Raw genomic sequence first — 21490 nt, 5'->3', positions numbered from 1 at the left:
AGCATTTGCACAGCTAACAGAGTGAGGAAATGTGTGCGATGTTGACATGTTGTGTGGCGGGTTACAGTTCATTCAGGGACTCCAGGTGGAAACACATCTTTCCAAATGCAATTTGGATTGTGATGGTAAAAGGTTTAAACTTTCTTTCCAGTCCAATCCTGCCACGTTGGGATGGTTTGGCTGCACCTCCCTTTGGCCATCAGGTCCTGGGGACGGACCTAAACCCCGAGCTACTGGCCCAGAAGCATGAATGGTAGCCACTGCTCCACCAGACCTCCAAGCACTGGCACAATCACATCAAGAAGCACAAATTCCTGCCATACTTCCAGCAGGAGGACAAGGTAAACGCTAACCCACCACTGAAGAGCGACCAAGGAAATTCAACACGGCGGCACTTTCTAAATTAAAGTCACAATGCAGCTTTGGCCACTGAGAGTTGTATTTGAAACTGTGTGTCAGCTTACGCTGTGTTCTCAGGTTGCATCGCCCCCCGAGGGTGAGCCCCCCCCCCCCCGCCCCTCAGCTCGATTATTGTGAAGCAGATTCTTCAGCAAAAGAGACGTCAGCTGCAATTGTTTTTGTGGTTGGGAGCGGCTTCGATACATTGTGGTCAGTTCTGAGCATATAAATTGTAACAATAGGTCCACAGTGTAAGCCGAGGGGGGTGAATTGAAACGGTCAGAGGTGAAGTGTGAGAGTGGGGGCAGTTTGACTTGAGTGGGCTTGATCGCTGCAGGCTGGTGTGGAGGGCACAGGAAACTCAGCTCGACAGCCACACACACACGCACAGAAGGGTTTGGTGCTCAGCTTCTTCCACGCAGGTAGCCATCAATTTGTCAAAGCACTTTCTTAACGTAGAGTTTGGTCAGTTGTCTTAACTAAACCCGTGGCCCAGGTGTCAGAGAGATTGCTTTTTGATCATCCGAGTAATATTCTGGGATGTCCTGCGTTTGTATTTTAACTTGATTGCGCCGCTCAGGACAGAGGCAAGGCTGATCGGATTGTTTGAAATTTGGCATTCTTGTGTCTGTCTTGCTGAGTGAAAGGCAGGTCTCTTGTCTTTTCAGCAACATTCGAAGTTCCCACGGAACGACTGTTGGCTTCTTCTGCCCAAAGAAAATTACTCAACAGCAAACATGTCTTGACGCAGAGAGGATGGTATGACTGTGCGATTCTCAGTCACAAACTGGGCTTGAAGCACAATCCACACATTCTTTTGAAGAGCAGGTTGCTGGTGGAAGGGGACGTTGCAGGGCATGAAGATTGTGTGGAGGCGCAGGATTGGGCAAAGTGGTCCCATGTGCTGGACATGTTTCATGATTCGATGCGAAAAGCACCTCGATTTGTCAGATCTTCCAGGGAAGAAGGGGAATGGTTGATGCGCGATGTTTATGGGGAATGCTTAATCTTTTATGAAGGATGGCCAATCTCTTCCAAGGAGCCTGCTGACTCGGTGCATCTAACAGTATTACAGAGCGCTCGGTGCATCTATTACAGAGCGCTCGGTGCATCTAACAGTGTTACAGAGCGCTCGGTGCATCTAACAGTATTAGAGCGCTCGGTGCATCTAACAGTGTTACAGAGCGCTCGGTGCATCTATTACAGAGCGCTCGGTGCATCTAACAGTGTTACAGAGCGCTCGGTGCATCTAACAGTATTAGAGCGCTCGGTGCATCTAACAGTGTTACAGAGCGCTCGGTGCATCTATTACAGAGCGCTCGGTGCATCTAACAGTGTTACAGAGCGCTCGGTGCATCTAACAGTGTTACAGAGCGCTCGGTGCATCTAACAGAGCGCTCGGTGCATCTAACAGTGTTACAGAGCGCTCGGTGCATCTAACAGTATTAGAGCGCTCGGTGCATCTAACAGTGTTACAGAGCGCTCGGTGCATCTAACAGTGTTACAGAGCGCTCGGTGCATCTAACAGTGTTACAGAGCTCGGTGCATCTAACTATTACAGAGGTCTGCACACTGCCTAACAGAAGGTTCAGTGGATCAGGGGGCAACCTTAATCTGCTTGAGGAGATTATTTTTTGGGGGTAAAATAAAATGATACTTGTAAACAAACATAACTTCATCTTGGGGGGGGGCAGGGGGGGACGACTCTTGGCTGGAAACCAGCTCATTCGGGCTGTTCATTCGTGGCCACTGCAATGAGAGGCATGAGGAATATTTTGAATTTTTATGCTGGATGAAGGCGCTCACTGAGAGTTTATGTGGATTTTGAAGGAGGCACAGGGGACTCTCGCGGCTGCGTGGCAGTGGAGGAAGATTTGGAAGTTGTGTGAGATTGTTTATGTGGAATTTATAGATCAGACGAAGGCGGGTCGATCAAAGGTTTTGGTGCCTGCCTGTATGGTCCTCGCGAGCTTACCTCCCACTCTACTTCATCAGCCATTCCTGATAATTCTAACCTCTCTGTTCTGATATCATCCCTGTAAATGTTTTTTTTTGCATCTTCTCCAGTGCCCCTATATTAGTGGCGTCTAACAAACATTCTATAATAGCTTTGCATAACGTCTGCGCTTTTAAATTACATTCCTCTAGAAAGGAAGCTTTGTCTGCATATTTTATGAATTCCTTAACCTGCTTTGCTGTTTTTAATTATTTTTGAATTTGTACTTCCATATTCCTGAGCTTCTATCCTTCTCTTTTCCAAGGTGGGGCTGACGCCCTTCCTCTCCTACCAAAACACACCACGTCACCCTTATCTATTGGCCGTTTACACACTCATTCTGCAGGTTTACTGATGTCTTTGGTATCTGGTTGTAGTCTTTCTCAGTGTTGGCTGTCCCCCCCCCCCCCTTCTATCCCCATAATTTAGTTTCGCCCTCAAATTGTCCTTCCAATTCCTGAATCCAACCCCAGCACCCACCTCTGTGGGGGCTCTTCTTTCACCAGCCTGAGTAATTACCCTGCTCTCTGTTTCCTGTTTCGCAGGCAGCTTGTCAACCATTCGGCACCTTATCCCTTAACTTTTTAGGAGACAAAACATCAATTTGTAGCGCTATCACTTCTGAACCACTTTTATCGATGGAGAAATGCAAGGTGGCAAACGCCAGTTATTTATGATGATATATTATTACATTTATTATCTATTGTCTTTCCATTCTTGGCTTTATTTGTGGTTATATTTCAATCTTTTTTCTCAGACTGACTCAGCAATCCCATAATACTTCATTCCCTCATAGATGATAAATCTACCTCACTCAGCCTTGAATATATGCAATTACCCAGCCCCCACTGTCCTCTAGGGTTGGGAATTCTGAAGATTAATGCCCCTCTGAGAGAATTAATTCCTCCTCATATCCATCTTAAAAGAGAGACCACTTATTTTTTTTAATTGTGCCCCCTAGTTCTCGATTTACCCATTGAGGGGAAACATCGTTCCCATCAACTACGCTGTCAGGTCCCCCTCAGGATCTTATATGTTTTAATAAGGTCACCTCAGAGTCTTCTAAACTCCAATGAGTACAGGCCTAACCTTGCCCAGCATTTCCTCATCAGCCCAGGAATCAACCTAGTGAACCTCCTCTGGACTGCCTCCAATGCAATCTATCCCTCCTTAAGTCAGGAGACTGAAACCATTTGCAGTACTCCACGTGCTGTGTCACCAATGCCCTGTACAATTTATAGACCTCCCTACTTTTATACTCTATCTTCCTTACAATAAAGACCAACATTCTACTTGCCTTCCTAATTACTTTCTGTACTTGCATGCTACCTTTTAGTGGTTCGTGTATGAGAACAACCAGAGCCCTTTGTACCTCCGCATTCTGCAATCTCCACCCATTGTAATAATATTCTGCTTTTTTATTCTTCCTTCCAAAGTGGGCGACCTCCTGCAATCATACTCCATCTGTCAATTTTTTGTCCACTTATGTAACCTGTCCATATAATATTGCAGCCTCTTAGTGCCTTCCTCACAACTTGCTTACCTACCTAGCTTCACATTGTCAGCAAGCAAAGGTGGGCACAAGTTGGTAACAGCCACTTTTAGGGTCTTTCAAATGTATCTGGAGTCACGACTGAAGTTTGCACAGCCAGAAATGAACAGCTGACCAAAACTGGGCACTGATAACGTTCTTGCTGTTTGGCGGCTTGAAGCACCCTGACCAAATCAGGGCATTCCCTGCTCGATGCACTTTGGGCAAAATCTTAGCCCTCGCCGATAGATCTACGATATTAATGAGCTTGCAACTGCAAAAGAGTTGGCTTGCAATCTTCCACCAGCAAGTACGTCATTTTAGAACGATGGTACCAGTGAGACTGTCTTTCAGATTCCTGTGCGAGCCAGTGAATTGGGATAGGAACTTTGGGAAACCCACAAAAGCCGGCAAGGTAAAGCTGCTGTAGTCGGGACAGGGCATTAAGGGTGACAGTGGGTAGATTAGAGTTAAGTTATAGATCAGCCAGCCTTGACCTAATTGACTTGTCAGGGGACCGAACGGCCTACACCTGCTCCTATTTGGTGTTGTAGGGCGAAGGCATGAGGCGTGTCGAAAAAAACTACCTGTGAATTCTCATGGAGCTGAGGGATGGTGTTAACCATTCTGACCCAGCTTAGACTAATTAAAAATATATCCAGAGGGGACTCCCAAAATCAATAACCCAGAAAGTATTGGAAGGTGGGATAACATTTAAAATGGGGGACAATTCAGTTAGACCTGTCTCACATGTAAGGACAGGATTCTCTCAGCATTCATAATGCGAAGGAGGTTTACAAAGAACTGGGAGGTTATTGATGATCAGAAAACATCAAACACACTGTGGTTTTCCAGAAAAGAGAAGGGTTAACCGAATAGAGGTCTTTAGTACAATGAAAAGGTTTTGATAGGATAGGTATGGAGAAGGTGCTTCCAACTGGGAGTGGGGGGAGTTCAAAGTTAGAGGCCATAAATATGAGGTGAGTAAATAAAGTCGCCATTGGCCCAAATGACCATCGGCTGCTTTCCCCTTTGAGGTGGTGATTTAACCTGAGGGTCACCACACCTCAGGCATGGGGTGAGGTTGAGAAGGCGGGGCCTTCATAAATAACCTCAGCAGGGGTACAGGAATTAAACTCGCACTGCTGGCCTTGCTCTGCATCACAGACCATTTGTCCAGTCAACTGAGCTAAACCGCCGCCCCCCCCCCCCCCCCCCCCCCCCAAATAAATCCCTTAATAAATCAGAGAAACTTCTGTACTGACAATGTGGAACTCTCCACCATAAGGAGTAGTACAGGAGGCGAAGAGCACAGATTTATTTAAGTGAGATTAACATGAGGGAGACATGAATTCAAGGATGGAGAAAAATGAGGAGCGGTGTGAGGAGGTGGTGTGTAGCATAAATGATAGCATAGACTGGATGGCAGTGCTGCACATTGTATGTCATTCAATGATAGAGTTAATTACTTGATAATGTGACTCAATAAAATAATCTGTCGGCTCAAAAGCATTTGTTCCTGCCTAAAGCCTAGATCGAGGGTTATGTTGAGTAGACAATTTTGTTTTCGCAAGAGAAATCAAAAATATTTGCTCGGGCAAGTCATTTTTTCAAACTTCGGAAAAGCTAAGAAAGGTTTAAGAGGTGCATTTTGTAATCTACATGATAATGTATGTTTGAGGCGGCCGGTCTTACTCTACCCGACACTTTTTTAGATGAGAAAGCGGCTAATTTGTGAGGGATTGCGTGTCATCAGCATAAAAACCAGGGACCGACACTCATATTGAAACCTCTTTGATGTCTCAACAGCCTCACAAGGCAAAAATCACTGAATAGCCTTTTCACGTTCTCAAAACCATCTGGAAACATAAATACTTTCCGCTTTCCACCGAGGAATCGGGGCTTTTTCTTGGCAGACTCCGAAGGAAAAGGTATGAGACTAATGGTCAAAGGAGTGGAACAGATTTATTCAGCCTAGAGGTAAGGGTTTGAGTTATGAGGAGAGTCCAGCGAAGTTGGGTTTATTTCACCGCAGCTGGGGTGGCATGGTAACACAGTGGTTAGCACTGTTGCTTCACAGCGCCAGGGTCTGTGGTTCGATTCCTGCTTGGGTCACTGTCTGTGCGGAGTCTGCATGTTCTCCCCCTGTCTGCGTGGGTTTCCTCCGGGCGCTCCAGTTTCCTCCCACAAGCCCTGAAAGACGTGCTTGTTAGGTGAATTGGACATTCTGAATTATCCCTCCGTGTACCCGAACAGGCGCCGGAGTGTGGCGACGAGGGGCTTTTCACAGTAACGTCATTGCGGTGTTAATGTAAGCCTACTTGTGACAATAATAAAGATTATTATTACGTGAGGTCTCCAAGGTTATGAAGTTATTGCTGGTTGAACAGTGATAGATTGTTTCACTGGTTAGAATGACTGTATTGGGGGCTCCGCAGAAGACTTGAGATAAAAACGGAAGGTTTGAAATTTTACCCACACGCAGAATGTTTTGCAATTTGGTATCTGTGTCACAAGTCTTTACCCCATAGGAGCCCCTCAAAACCATACTGCCCTTTGATCAAACCGTGGCTGATCTGTATTTTAACTTCAACTACCCTATCTTGGTTCCATAGCCGTAGCCAACAAATCTATTATCAAAATAAACAAAATATTGTAGGTGCTGGAATCGGAAACAAGAACAGAGGACGCTGAAAAAGAACTCTGCAGTTCCACAGCATCAATTGGGAGAGAAAACGTTTTGAGTCCATAGACTGCCAGAATTGAAAGGAGGGAGAATGTAGAAACTGCAACAAAAGGTAGCAACTTTAAGGCCAAAAGATAGGTGGCCTGATGTGAGAAAACCTACCAATCTCAGTTTCGAGATTATCAATTGTCGTAACAGCTTTTTGGGGCTGAGAATTCCACATTTTCACACCCCCTTCATGAGAAATAGTGCATTCTGACTTCATCCCCTGACCAGCCAAGCTTGAATTTAAAACTTTACGGTTGTTCTCCTTTGATCAGTCCTGCCCCCCCCCCCCCCCCGCAGTGGAAATAGTTCTGTGTCTACCCAACTGAGGAGTGAGTAAGAGATTGGGTCTTGGGCCAAATGGGATATTTCTGGAAGTTCACACTCCATAGGCTGGATTTTACATGGTCGACGGACTCCTGGCTAAAAGGTCGGGGAGGGATAGAACAGCCCCCCCTCCCTTCCCCCGCCCATGATACCGACAGATGCCCTGGAGTAATTGACAGCGTTAATTGCTTTAGGGCGAGACTTTCACCCCTTTTTGAGAGGGAGTCCTGCCTGTAAGTGCTGTTGGCCATTCAGGTTGGCTGGCAGGTCTGTAGTCCCAGCAGCGCTACCAGGAAATGTGGCCGCTCCTGGGGCTGCAGACCGTCACCGATGCTGAGGAGGCCGAGCTGACAGGCGAGTCCAGCGTTGAGGGTTGTGGCGTGGGGGGTGTCTGGGATCATGAGAACAGGGAGGATGGTTAAGGTTGGAGGGAGGTGGTTCTGACTTTTAGATCACAGATCATAGAATTTATAGTGCAGAAGGAAGCCATTTGGCCCATCGAGTCTACACCGGTCCTTGGAAAGAGCACCCTCTACCCTATCCCTGTAACCCAGTAACCCTACCTAACCTTTTTGGACACTAAGGGCAATTTAGCATGGCCAATCCGCCTAACCTGCACATCTTTCAAACCTGCCAGCAAGGGAACTAAAATGCAGTCCTATTGTGTTATTATTTTTGGCATGGACTGGATGTCAGCTGAATGATCTCCTTCTGTGCAGTCATGACGACATGACAGATTATAAATTGTGAAAACCAAGCAGACTGAGTATTGAGCCAATTGAAAATTTGGGAGGTGTCCCTTGGGGGCTCTCTCCTAACTTGAGGCACACGTTCAAATTCAAACCCCAAAACTTCAATCCTGACATTGCACACCTCCAGAAAGTCGAATGATGAAACCTTTACGGTTTGTGATTTTCAGGTTTATGCTCCACCTACTGAATCAGTTTAATCTCAAATTAGCTGAATCATATCGAATTTTCCATAATGTATTTACACATAAGATTTGCCTTTGATGAATAAGTGAGCTATAGTTACGAAAGCTCAAAAAATTGCTGACCGATTAACCAGAAGAGCAAAGTTAAGAACATAAGAACTAGGAACAGGAGTAGGCCATCTGGCCCCTCGAGCCTGCTCCGCCATTTAATGAGATCATGGCTGATCTTTGTGGACTCAGCTCCACTCTCCGGCCCGTACACCATATCCCCGAATCCCTTTATTCTTTAGAAAGGTATCTATCTTTTTCTTAAAAACGTTTAAAGAAGGAGCCTCAACTGCTTCACTGGTCAAGGAATTCCAGAGATTCACAACCCTTTGGGTGAAGAAGTTCCTCCTACAATCGGTCCTAAATCTACCTCCCCTTATTTTGAGGCTATGCCCCCTAGTTCTGCTTTCCCCGACCAGTGGAAACAACCTGCCCGCATCTATCCTACCTATTCCCTTCATAATTTTATATGTTTCAATAAGATCCCCCCGCATCCTTCTAAACTCCAATGAGTACAGTCCCAGCCTACTCAACCTCTCGTCATAATCTAATCCCCTCAACTCTGGGATCAACCTAGTGAATCTCCTCTGCACTCCCTCCAGTGCCAATATGTCCTTTCTCAGGTAAGGAGACCAAAACTGAACACAATACTCCAGATGCGGCCTCACCAACACCCTATACAATTGCAGCATAACCTCCCTAGTCTTGAACTCCATCCCTCTAGCAACGAAAGACAAAACTCCATTTGCCTTCTTAATCACCTGTTGCACCTGCACACCAACTTTTTGCGACTCGTGCACCAGCACACCCAGGTCCCTCTGCACAGCAGCATGTTTTAACATCTTACCGTTTAAATAATAATCCATTCTGCTGTTATTCCTCCCAAAATGGATAGCCTCACACTTGGCAACATTGAATTCCATCTGTCAGACCCTAGCCCATTCACCTAACCTATCCAAATCCTTCTGCAGACTTCCGGTATCCTCTGCACTTTTTGCTTTACCACTCATCTTAGTGTCGTCTGCAAACTTTGACACATTGCACTTGGTCCCCAACTCCAAATCGTCTATGTAAATTGTGAACAACTGCGGGCCCAACACTGATCCTTGAGGGACCCCATTACAGGTTGCCAACCAGAGAAACACCCATTTATCCCCACTCTCTGCTTTCTGTTAGTTAACCAATCCTCTACCCATGCTACCACTTTACCCTCAATGCCATGCATCTTTAGTTTATGCAGCAACCTTTTGTGTGGCACCTTGTCAAAAGCTTTCTGGAAATCCAGATATACCACATCCATTGGCTCCCCGTTATCTACTGCACTGGTAACGTCCTCAAAAAATTCTACCAAATTAGTCAGATACGACCTACCCTTTGTGAACCCATGCTGCGCCTGCCCAATGGGACAACTTCCCTCCAGGTGCCCCGCTATTTCCTCCTTAATGATAGATTCCAGCATTTTCCCTACAACCGAAGTTAAGCTTATCGGCCTATAATTACCCGCTTTCTGCCGACCTACTTTTTTAAACAGTGGTGTCACGTTTGCTACTTTCCAATCCTCTGGGACCACCCCAGAGTCTAGTGAATTTTGATAAATTATCACTAGTGCGTTTACAATTTCCCTAGCCATCTCTTTTTAAAAAAAAAAATATTTATTAAAGTTTTTGAACAAAACAAAACATTTTTTCCCCTGACAAACAATAACCACCCCCCGTAACAAAATAACACAAAATCGCCCTGAGCAAGATATATACATGGTAAGATGATATATTTACATAGCTTTATACACTGGCTCTTGCCCATTCGTGCCAGTTTCCCCCACCCTCCATGTTATCCCCCGCTCATACGTCCCCTCAAGCAATCTCTCGTTCCCCTCCCTCCCCCCCCCCCAAGGGTTGCTGCTGCTACTGACCGACCTTCCTCTAACGCTCCGCGAGTTAGTCTAGGAACGGTTGCCACCGCCTGTAGAACCCCTGCGCAGACCCCCTTAAGGCAAACTTAATCCTCTCCAACTTTATGAACCCAGCCATATCATTTATCCAGGCCTCCAGGCTGGGGGGCTTCGCCTCCTTCCACATTAGCAAGATCCTTCGCCGGGCTACCAGGGACGCAAAGGCCAGAATGCCGGCCTCTTTCGCATCCTGCACTCCCGGCTCGTCCACTACTCCAAATATTGCTAGCCCCCAGCTTGGCTTGACCCGGACTTTCACCACCTGAGATATTGCTCCCGCCACTCCTCTCCAGAACCCCTCCAGTGCCGGACATGTCCAGAACATGTGGACATGGTTCGCCGGGCTCCCTGAACATATTCCGCATCTGTCCTCTACCCCAAAGAACCTACTCAACCTCGCCCCCGTCAGGTGCGCTCTGTGAACCACCTTAAATTGTATCAGGCTGAGCCTGGCACATGAGGAGGAGGAATTAACCCTACATAGGGCGTCAGCCCACAAACTTTCCTCGATCTCCTCCCCCAGCTCCTCCTCCCATTTACCCTTCAACTCTTCTGCTAGCGCTTCCCCCTCTTCTTTCATCTCTTGGTGTATTGCCGAAACCTTGCCCTCCCCGACCCATACACCCGAGATCACCCTGTCTTGAATTTCCTGTGTCGGGAGCACCGGGAATTCTCTGACCTGTCGCCTCACAAAAGCCCTCACCTACATATATCTGAATGCATTTCCCGGGGGTAGCTCAAACTTCTCCTCCAGTGCCCCTAGGCTCGCAAATGTCCCGTCGATGAACAGGTCCCCTATTCTTCTAATCCCCGCCCGGTGCCAGCCCTGGAACCCCCCGTCCATCTTCCCCGGGACAAACCGGTGGTTACCCCTGATCGGGGACCACACCGAGGCTCCCACTGCACCCCTATGCCGTTTCCACTGGCCCCAGATCCTTAACGTTGCCGCCACCACCGGGCTCGTGGTGTACTTTGATGGCGAGAGCGGCAGCGGTGCCGTCACCAGCGCCCCCAAGCTCGTTCCTTTGCAGGACGCCATCTCCATCCTCTTCCATGCCGCCCCCTCTCCCTCCATAACCCACTTACGGATCATCGCCCGTTTGCTGCCCAGTAGTAGCTCCCTAGGTTTGGCAGCGCCAGCCCTCCTCGGTCTCTACTGCGTTCCAGGAACCCTCTCCTTACCCTCGGGGTTTTGTTCGCCCACACAAACCCCATAATACTCCTACCTACTCTCTTGAAAAAGCCCTTGGTGATCACGATGGGGAGGCACTGGAACACAAACAAAAACCTTGGAAGGACCACCATTTTTACCGACTGCACTCTACCCGCCAACAAGAGCGGCAACATGTCCCATCTTTTGAAGTCCAGCTCCATTTGGTCCACCAACCTCGTCAGATTCAGTTTGTGTAGGGCCCCCCAGCTCCTGGCTATCTGGATCCCTAGATACCGAAAACTCCCCTCCGCCCTCCTCAGCGGTAGGTCCCCGATCCCTCTTGCTTGGTCCCCTGCCTGTAGTACAAAAAGCTCGCTCTTCCCTACATGGAGCTTATAGTCCGAGAACTCCCCAAACTCCCTCAGAGTCTGCATGAGCTCCACCATCCCCTCCATTGGGTCCGCCACGTACAGCAGCAGGTCGTCCGCGTATAGCGACACCCAATGCTTTTCTCCCCCGCGGACCACCCCCCTCCATTTATTAGACTCCCTCAGTGATATGGCCAAGGGTTCGATCGCCAATGCAAACAACAGGGGGGACAGAGGGCACCCCTGCCTCGTTCCTCGGTACAGCCGAAAGTACTCCGACCTCCGCCGGTTCGTCATCACACTTGCCACCGGGGCGCTGTAGAGGAGCTTAACCCAGCTAATAAACCCTCCCCCGAACCCAAACCTACGCAACACCTCCCAGAGGTACTCCCACTCTACTCGGTCAAAGGCCTTTTCCGCGTCCATGGCTGCCACTATCTCCGCCTCTCCCTCCTCCGATGGCATCATTATCATGTTTAAGAGCCGACACACATTCGTATTTAATTGCCTGCCCTTTACAAATCCCGTCTGGTCCTCATGTATCACCCCCGGGACACAGTCCTCAATCCTCGTGGCCAGCACTTTTGCCAATAGCTTAGCGTCCACATTAAGGAGCGAAATCGGCCTGTACGATCCACATTGCAGTGGGTCCTTGTCTCGCTTCAGAATCAAGGAAATTGTCGCCTCCGACATTGTCGGGGGCAGGGTCCCCTCCTCTCTTGCCTCGTTAAAGGTCCTCACTAGTAGCGGGGCCAATAGGTCCGCATACTTTCTATAGAACTCCACCGGGAACCCGTCCGGCCCCGGGGCCTTCCCCGCCTGCATGCTCCCCAAACCCTTACTCAGCTCCTCCAACCCGATTGGTGCCCCCAAACCAGCCACCTCTTGCTCCTCCACCCTCGGGAACCGCAGTTGGTCCAGGAATCTTCCCATCCCCTCTTCCCCCCCTGGGGGCTGGGATCTGTACAGCTCTTCTTAGAAGGCCTTGAATACCTTGTTTAGATCATAGAATTTACAGTGCAGAAGGAGGCCATTCGGCCCATCGAGTCTGCACCGGCTCTTGGAAAGAGCACCCTACCCAAGGTCAACACCTCCACCCTATCCCCATAACCCAGTAACCCCCACCCAACACTAAGGGCAATTTTGGACACTAAGGGCAATTTAACATGGCCAATCCACCTAATCTGCACATCTTTGGACTGTGGGAGGAAACCGGAGCACCCGGAGGAAACCCACGCGCACACGGGAAGGATGTGCAGACTCCGCACAGACAGTGACCCAAGCCGGAATCGAACCTGGGACCATGGAGCTGTGAAGCAATTGTGCTATCCACAATGCTACCGTGCTGCCCTAAATTTATTTCCGTTGCACTCTGTGCCATGGCTCCCTCACCATCTTTGACTCCCCCTATTTCCCTCGCTGCCGCCCTCTTATGGAGCTGGTGTGCCAGCATCCGACTGGCCTTTTCCCCGTACTCGTATGTCGCCCCCTGCGCCTTCCTGCATTGTGCCTCCGCCTTCCCCGTGGTCAACAGGTCAAACTCCGTCTGGAGCCGTCGCCTTTCCCCAAGTAATCTTTCCTCCGGGGCCTCCGGGGCCTCTCCTGTCCACTCGCAAAATCTCCCCCACTAACCTCTCCCTTACCCTGCCCTCTGTCTTCTCCCTATGAGCCCTGATGGAGATCAGCTTTCCCCTGATCACCGCCTTCAACGCCTCCCATACCACCCCCACTCGCACCCCCCCCCGTTGTCGTTGGCCTCCAGGTACCTTTCAATACACCCCCTTACCTTACCACACACCACCTCATCTGCGAACAGTCCCACATCCAACCGCCACAGCGGGCGTTGGTCCCTCTCCTCTCCCAGCCCCACTTCCACCCAGTGCGGGGCATGGTCCGAAACGGCTATGGCCGAATACTCCGTCCCCTCCACCCTCGGGATGAGCGCCCTGCCCAGCACAAAGAAGTCTATCCAGGAGTATGCCTTATGCACGTGGGAGAAGAAAGAAAATTCCCTGGCCTGCGGTCTTGCAAACCTCCATGGGTCCACTCCCCTCATCTGGTCCACAAACCCCCTGAGCACCCTGGCCGCCCTCGGCCTCTTTCCCGTCCTTGATCTGGAGCGGTCTAGTGCTGGATCCAACACTGTTTTTAAGTCCCCTCCCATTATCAGTCCTCCTACCTCCAGGTCCGGGATGCGCCTCAACATGCGCTTCATAAATCCAGCATCATCCCAGTTTGGGGTGTATACATTTACCAACACCACCCACGTCCCTTGCAACCTACCACTCACCATCACGTATCTCCCTCCATTGTCCGCTACGATAGTCTTGGCCTCAAATGACACATGTTTTCCCACCAGAATTGCCACCCCTCTGTTTTTCGCGTCCAGTCCCGAGTGAAATACCTGTCCTACCCATCCCCTTCTTAACCTAACCTGGTCCGCCACCTTCAGGTGTGTCTTTTGGAGCATAGCCACATCTACCTTCAGTCCCTTCAATGCGCGAACACTCGAGCCCTCTTCACCGGTCCGTTCAGGCCCCTCACTTTCCACGTTATCAGCCGGATTGGAGGGGCTCCCCCCCCCCCCCCCCCACCGGATTGGAGGGGCTCCCCCCCCCCCCCCCCCCCCGCTGACTAGCCATCTCCTTTTCTGGGCCAGTCCCGTGTCCGCGACTCCCTCACCCTCCAGGCCCCCAATCGGGGGACCTCCGTCCCGGCCACCTCTTCTGTGTCCCATTCCCTTTCGGCCAGTGCAGCAGCAACCCTGTTTCTCCCCCCTTCCCCCCTTCCCTCCCCCCCGCTAGATCCCTGTCTAGCATTTTTGCTCCCCCATATCACTCCCGTAAGTCAGCTGACGCCTGCTGACCCCGGCTTCCCCCGCCATCCCTTTGACCCCCCATGTCCTAGCCATCTCTTTTAACACTGGGATGCATCCCATCAGGGCCAGGAGACTTGTCTACCTTTAGCCCCATTAGCTTGCCCAATACTGCCTCCTTAGTGATTACAATCATCTCAAGGTCCTCACCTATCATATCTATATTTCCATCAGTCACTGGCATGTTATTTGTGTCCTCCACTGTGAAGACTGACCCAAAAAACCTGTTCAGTTCCTCAGCCATTTCCCCGTCTCCTATTATTAAATCTCCCTTCTCATCTTCCAAAGGACCAATATTTACCTTATCCACTCTTTTTTGTCTAATATATTTGTAGAAGCTTTTACTATCTGCTTTTATGTTCTGAGCCAGTTTACTTTCATAGTCTACCTTACTCTTTATAGCTTTTTTAGTAGCTTTCTGTTGTCCCCTAAAGACTTCCCAGTCCTCTAGTCTCCCACTAATCTTTGCCACTTTGTATGTTTTTTCCTTCAATTTGATACTCTCCCTCACCTCCTTAGATATCCACGGTCGATTTTTCCCCTTCCTACCGTCTTTCTTTTTTGTCGGTATAAACCTTTTCTGAACACTGTGAAAGATCGCTCGGAAGGTTCTCCACTGTTCCTCAACTGCTTCACCATGAAGTCTTTGCTCCCAGTCTACCTTAGCTAGTTCTTCTCTCATCCCATTGTAATCGCCTTTGTTTAAGCACAAAACACTAGTGTTTGATTTTACCTTGTCATCCTCCAACTGTATTTTTCCACCATATTGTGGTCGCTCCTTCCAAGAGGATCCCGAACTATGAGATCATTAATCAATCCTGCCTCATTACACAGGACCAGATCTAGGACCGCTTGTTCCCTTGTAGGTTCCATTACATACTGTTCCAGGAAATTATCCCGGGCACATTCTATAAACTCCTCCTCAAGGCTGCCTTCACCAACCTGGTTAAACCAATCGATATGCAGATTAAAATCTCCCATGATAACCGCTGTATCATTTCTACATGCATCCGTTATTTCTTTGCTTATTGCCTGCCCTACCATCCTGTTACTATTTGGTGGCCTATAGACTACTCCTATCAGTGACCTTTTCGCCTTACTATTCCTGATTTCCACCCAAATTGATTCAACCTTGTCCTCCATAGCACCAATATCATCCCTTACTATTGCCCGGATGCCATCCTTAAACAACAAAGCTACACCACCGCCCTTACCGTCCATTCTATCCTTTCGTATAGTCTGATACCCTTGGATATTTAACTCCCAGTCGTGACCATCTTTTAACCATGTTTCAGTAATGGCCACTAAATCATAGTCATTCACGATGATTTGCGCCATCAACTCATTCACCTTATTCCGTATACTACGAGCATTCAGGTAAAGTACACTTATGCTGTTTTTTATGTCTTTGTTATGAATCCTTTTTTTAAAATAAATATTTTATTGAAAATTTTTGGTCAACCAACACAGTACATTGTGCATCCTTTACACAATATTATAACAACACAAATAACAATGACCTATTTTATAAACAAAAAATGAATAAATAATAAATAACAAAAATGAAAACTAACCCTAATTGGCAACTGCCTTATCACAAGTAACACTCTCCAAAAATATAATTTAACAGTCCAATATATAATTATCTCTCGCAACAACCTATACATATTATACAGTATATATTAACAACCCTGAGAGTCCTTCTGGTTCCTCGCCCCCCCCGCCCCCCGCCGATCCTGGGCTGCTGCTGCTGCCTTCTTTTTTCCATTCCATCTATCTTTCTGCGAGGTATTCGACGAACGGTTGCCACCGCCTGGTGAACCCTTGAGCCGACCCCCTTAGAACGAACTTAATCCGCTCTAGCTTTATAAACCCTGCCATGTCATTTATCCAGGTCTCCACCCCCGGGGGCCTGGCTTCTTTCCACATTAACAATATCCTGCGCCGGGCTACTAGGGACGCAAAGGCCAAAACATCGGCCTCTCTCGCCTCCTGCACTCCCGGCTCTTGTGCAACCCCAAATATAGCCAACCCCCAGCTTGGTTCGACCCGGACCCCCACTACTTTTGAAAGCACCTTTGTCACCCCCATCCAAAACCCCTGTAGTGCCGGGCATGACCAAAACATATGGGTATGATTCGCTGGGCTTCTCGAGCACCTCGCACACCTATCCTCCACCCCAAAAAATTTACTGAGCCGTGCTCCAGTCATATGCGCCCTGTGTAATACCTTAAACTGAATCAGGCTTAGCCTGGCACACGAGGACGACGAGTTTACCCTGCTTAGGGCATCTGCCCACAGCCCCTCCTCGATCTCCTCCCCCAGCTCTTCTTCCCATTTCCCTTTTAGTTCATCTCCCATAGTCTCCCCTTCGTCCCTCATTTCCCTATATATATCTGACACCTTACCATCCCCCACCCATGTCTTTGAGATCACTCTGTCCTGCACCTCTTGTGTCGGGAGCTGCGGGAATTCCCTCATCTGTTGCCTCGCAAAAGCCCTCAGTTGCATATACCTGAATACATTCCCTTGGGGCAACCCATATTTCTCGGTCAGCGCTCCCAGACTCGCGAGCTTCCCATCCACAAACAGATCTTTCAGTTGCGTTATTCCTGCTCTTTGCCACATTCCATATCCCCCATCCATTCCCCCCGGGGCAAACCTATGGTTGTTTCTTATCGGGGAACCCCCCAAGGCTCCAGTCTTTCCCCTATGCCGTCTCCACTGTCCCCAAATCTTCAGTGTAGCCACCACCACCGGGCTTGTGGTGTAGTTCCTCGGTGAGAACGGCAATGGGGCTGTCACCATAGCCTGTAGGCTAGTCCCCCTACAGGACGCCCTCTCTAATCTCTTCCACGCCGCTCCCTCCTCCTCTCCCATCCACTTACTCACCATTGAAATATTAGCGGCCCAATAATACTCACTTAGGCTCGGTAGTGCCAGCCCCCCCCCCCTATCCCTGCTACGCTGTAAGAATCCCTTCCTCACTCTCGGGGTCTTCCCGGCCCACACAAAACCCATGATGCTCTTATCAATCCTTTTAAAAAAAGCCTTCGTGATCACCACCGGGAGGCACTGAAACACAAAGAGGAATCTCGGGAGGACCACCATCTTAACCGCCTGCACCCTCCCTGCCAGTGACAGGGATACCATATCCCATCTCTTGAAATCCTCCTCCATTTGTTCCACCAACCGCGTTAAATTTAACCTATGCAATGTGCCCCAATTCTTGGCTATCTGGATCCCCAGGTAACGAAAGTCCCTTGTTACCTTCCTCAACGGTAGGTCCTCTATTTCTCTACTCTGCTCCCCTGGATGCACCACAAACAACTCACTTTTCCCCATGTTCAATTTATACCCTGAAAAATCCCCAAACTCCCCAAGTATCCGCATTATTTCTGGCATCCCCTCCGCCGGGTCTGCCACGTATAGTAGCAAATCGTCCGCATACAAAGATACCCGGTGTTCTTCTCCTCCTCTAAGTACTCCCCTCCACTTCTTGGAACCCCTCAACGCTATCGCCAGGGGCTCAATCGCCAGTGCAAACAATAATGGGGACAGAGGGCATCCCTGCCTTGTCCCTCTATGGAACCGAAAATATGCAGATCCCCGTCCATTCGTGACCACGCTCGCCATCGGGGCCCTATACAACAGCTGCACCCATCTAACATACCCCTCTCCAAAACCAAATCTCCTCAACACCTCCCACAAATAATCCCACTCCACTCTATCAAATGCTTTCTCGGCATTCATCGCCACTACTATCTCCGTTTCCTCCTCTGGTGGGGCCATCATCATTACCCCTAACAGCCTCCGTATATTCGTGTTCAGCTGTCTTCCCTTCACAAACCCAGTTTGGTCCTCGTGGACCACCCCCGGGACACATTCCTCTATTCTCATTGCCATTACCTTGGCCAGGATCTTGGCATCTACATTTAGGAGGGAAATAGGTCTATAGGACCCGCATTGTAGCGGGTCCTTTTCCTTCTTTAAGAGAAGCGATATCGTTGCTTCAGATATAGTCGGGGGCAGTTGTCCCCTTTCCTTTGCCTCATTAAAGGTCCTCGTCAATACCTGGGCGAGCAAGTCCACATATTTTCTATAGAATTCGACTGGGAATCCATCCGGTCCCGGGGCCTTTCCCGCCTGCATGCTCCTAATTCCTTTCACCACTTCTTCTACCTCGATCTGTGCTCCCAGTCCCACCCTTTCCTGCTCTTCCACCTTGGGAAATTCCAGCCGATCCAAGAAGCCCATCATTCTCTCCCTCCCATCCGGCGGTTGAGCTTCATATAATTTTTTATAAAATGTCTTGAACACTCCATTCACTCTCTCCGCTCCCCGCTCCATCTCTCCTTCCTCATCCCTCACTCCCCCTATTTCCCTCGCTGCTCCCCTTTTCCTCAATTGGTGTGCCAGCAACCTGCTCGCTTTCTCCCCATATTCGTACTGTACACCCTGTGCCTTCCTCCATTGTGCCTCTGCAGTGCCCGTAGTCAGCAAGTCAAATTCTACATGTAGCCTTTGCCTTTCCCCGTACAGTCCCTCCTCCGGTGCTTCTGCATATTGTCTGTCCACCCTCAAAAGTTCTTGCAGCAACCGTTCCTTACTCTCCTGCTTCCCTTTATGTGCCCTTTTTGATATCAGCTCCCCTCTAACCACCGCCTTCAACGCCTCCCAGACCACTCCCACCTGGACCTCCCCATTATCATTGAGTTCCAAGTACTTTTCAATGCACCCCATCACCCTTAGACACACCCCCTCATCTGCCATTAGTCCCATGTCCATTGTCCAGGGTGGGCGCCCTCCTGTTTCCTCCCCTATCTCCAAGTCTACCCAGTGTGGAGCGTGATCCGAAATGGCTATAGCCGTATACTCCGTTCCCCTCACCTTCGGGATCAACGCCCTTCCCAGCACAAAAAAGTCTATTCGCGAGTAGACTTTATGGACATAGGAGAGAAACGAGAACTCCTTACTCCTAGGTCTGCTAAATCTCCACGGGTCTACACCTTCCATCTGCTCCATAAAATCTTTAAGTACCTTGGCTGCTGCCGGCCTCCTTCCAGTCCTGGACTTCGACCTATCCAGCCCTGGTTCCAACACCGTATTAAAATCTCCCCCCATTATCAGCTTTCCCATCTCTAGGTCCGGAATGCGTCCTAGCATCCGCCTCATAAAATTGGCATCATCCCAGTTCGGGGCATATACGTTTACCAAAACCACCGTCTCCCCCTGTAGTTTTCCACTCACCATCACGTATCTGCCCCCGTTATCCGCCACTATAGTCTTTGCCTCGAACATTACCCGCTTCCCCACTAATATAGCCACCCCCCTGTTTTTCGCATCTAGCCCCGAATGGAACACCTGCCCCACCCATCCTTTGCGTAGCCTAACCTGGTCTATCAGTTTCAGGTGCGTTTCCTGTAACATAACCACATCTGCCTTAAGTTTCTTAAGGTGTGCGAGTACCCGTGCCCTCTTTATCGGCCCGTTCAGCCCTCTCACGTTCCACATGATCAGCCGGGTTGGGGGGCTTCCTACCCCCCCCCCCCCTTGTCGATTAGCCATCACCTTTTTCCAGCTCCTCACCCGGTTCCCACGCAGCTGTATCTCCCCCAGGCGGTGCCCCCCCGCCCATCCCCTCCCATACCAGCTCCCCCCTCTCCCCAGCAGCAGCAACCCAGTAATTCCCCCCTCCCACCCACCCCGCTAGATCCCCCGCTAGCGTAATTACTCCCCCCATGTTGCTCCCAGAAGTCAGCAAACTCTGGCCGACCTCGGCTTCCCCCCGTGACCTTGGCTCGCACCGTGCGACGCCCCCTCCTTCCTGCTTCTCTATTCCCGCCATAATTATCATAGCGCGGGAACCAAGCCCGCGCTTCTCCCTTGGCCCCGCCCCCAATGGCCAACGCCCCATCTCCTCCACCTCCCCTCCCCCCCCCATCACCACCTGTGGAAGAGAGAAAAGTTACCACATCGCAGGATTAGTACATAAAACTCCTCTTTCCCCCCTTTTTAACCCCCCCACATTCGCCCCACCACTTTGTTCAAACGTTCTTTTTAATAACCCGCTCATTCCAGTTTTTCTTCCGCAATAAAAGTCCACGCTTCATCCGCCGTCTCAAAGTAGTGGTGCCTCCCTCGATATGTGACCCACAGTCTTGCCGGTTGCAGCATTCCAAATTTTATCTTCTTTTTATGAAGCACCGCCTTGGCCCGATTAAAGCTCGCCCTCCTTCTTGCCACCTCCGCACTCCAGTCTTGATAAACGCAGATCACCGCGTTCTCCCATTTACTGCTCCGAGTTTTCTTTGCCCATCTAAGGACCATTTCTCTATCTTTAAAACGGAGGAATCTCACCACTATGGCTCTGGGAATTTCTCCTGCTCTCGGCCCTTGCGCCATCACTCGGTATGCTCCCTCCACCTCCAATGGACCCGCCGGGGCCTCCGCTCCCATTAACGAGTGCAGCATCGTGCTCACATATGCCCCGACGTCCGCTCCCTCCACACCTTCAGGAAGACCAAGAATCCTCAGGTTGTTCCTCCTTGCGTTGTTCTCCAGTGCCTCCAACCTTTCCACACATCGTTTCTGATGTGCCTCATGCGTCTCCGTCTTCACCACCAGGCCCTGTATGTCGTCCTCATTCTCAGCTGCCTTTGCCTTCACGACCCGAAGCTCCCGCTCCTGGGTCTTTTGTTCCTCCTTTAGTCCTTCGATCGCCTGTAGTATCGGGGCCAACAGCTCTTTCTTCATTTCCTTTTTGAGCTCTTCCACACAGCATTTCAAGAACTCTTGTTGTTCAGGGCCCCATGTTAAATTGCCACCTTCCGACGCCATCTTGGTTTTTGCTTGCCTTCCTTGCCGCTGTTCTAAAGGATCCACTGCAATCCGGCCACTTTCTCCTCCTTTTTTCATCCGTATCCAGGGGGGATTCCCTTCTGGTTTACCGCACAGTGTTTTTAGCCATCAAAATTGCCGTTGGGGCTCCTATCAAGAGCTCAAAAGTCCGTTTCACCGGGAGCTGCCGAAACGTGCGACTCAGCTGGTCATCGCCGCACCCGGAAGTCTGTTATGAATCCTAACACCTTGATCAGTAACTTTTCGCAAATTATTTTTCCTCTTACCCTTTCTCCTAATTTTCCTTGTCTTTGAACCCATATCTCTACATAATAAC

General features: G+C 49.6%; 1 protein-coding gene across 3 annotated transcripts in view; it reads left to right on the top strand.

Moving 5' to 3' along the window:
* Positions 1-605: 605 nt before the first annotated feature.
* Positions 606-21490, top strand: part of LOC140425550 (C-C chemokine receptor type 9-like) — a 39081-nt gene continuing 18196 nt past the window's right edge. Inside the window, exons 1-2 of one of the 3 annotated variants that reach the window (XM_072509968.1) lie at positions 606-821; positions 5736-5857. The gene's annotated coding sequence lies outside the window, so the exon portion shown is untranslated. Of the gene's footprint in view, positions 822-5735; positions 5907-21490 lie in introns of all 3 variants that reach the window. The other 2 variants (XM_072509967.1, XM_072509966.1) reach the window with 2 other exon arrangements.

This window comes from Scyliorhinus torazame, chromosome 6 (assembly GCF_047496885.1).
Source record: "Scyliorhinus torazame isolate Kashiwa2021f chromosome 6, sScyTor2.1, whole genome shotgun sequence".
NCBI lineage: Eukaryota > Metazoa > Chordata > Chondrichthyes > Carcharhiniformes > Scyliorhinidae > Scyliorhinus > Scyliorhinus torazame.
The sequence above is the reverse complement of the archived record's forward strand: the minus strand, read 5'-3'. Positions and strand labels throughout refer to the sequence as shown.